Here is a 743-nt window from a genome sequence, read left to right as displayed (position 1 = left end):
CGAGTCGAGTGCAGTAGTTCATCAATCCCCAGTATCAGAAATTACACGAACGAGTTACCCGCATTTGGGGTAATCGCAAGGGTCAACTAAGCCGAAGTGCAATGGCGAAGCCTCACCTTGGACCCACTGCCTGCCTGATCGCAGTGAAAGCCCTCGTCAAGTAAGTATGCCCAACCGAAAAAATTACGTCGACTGGTAGAACAAATATATAGTTTAATTTGCGGTGATTTTAAAGGTCGATTTCGAGCGATTAAAACATGGTTACATTTTATGACGAAAATAACCCCATACCTTACCGCAAGTAAACAGCGTGTAAATTATTATGTGGGCTAACATACAAGTGAATTGCAGCTTGATTGAATGAATAAAACGATATTTAAGCGCATTTGTATTTGGTCTACGTACCAGCGCATGTTTTAATTTATTCACGTTTTCTAAGTCTGCCGTACTATCGTTGCTATGCAACGCTTTTTTTTAAACGAGAGTAATCGATAAAACGAGAGAACAAAAGCTGGTCGTCAGTTCAATGCACAAGACAGTGTAAACACAACAACACACGTTAAATCTAGAATGCAAACTTGCCAAAATTAATGGGAATAATACGTTACGATTCATACTAATTATTTAAACAATATAAGTTACAAGAATTAAAAAATAACAGACAAAACGAAAGGTATCTTAACAACACACGGACTGTATTACATATATATTCGCTTTACATAAGTATGTATAATACACCAAAA

At 37.1% G+C, this 743-nt stretch overlaps 1 non-coding gene across 1 annotated transcript; it reads right to left on the bottom strand.

Moving 5' to 3' along the window:
* Positions 1-3: 3 nt before the first annotated feature.
* On the bottom strand, positions 4-168 carry LOC113475314. Its single transcript, XR_003397059.1, has one exon. It is a non-coding gene; the product is annotated as a U1 spliceosomal RNA (small nuclear RNA).
* Between the last annotated feature and the right edge of the window lie 575 nt (positions 169-743).

Source organism: Ciona intestinalis, unplaced genomic scaffold, assembly GCF_000224145.3.
Source record: "Ciona intestinalis unplaced genomic scaffold, KH HT000215.1, whole genome shotgun sequence".
Lineage (NCBI taxonomy): Eukaryota > Metazoa > Chordata > Ascidiacea > Phlebobranchia > Cionidae > Ciona > Ciona intestinalis.
Note: the sequence above shows the minus strand (reverse complement) of the source record. Positions and strands in the feature narration are given on the sequence as shown.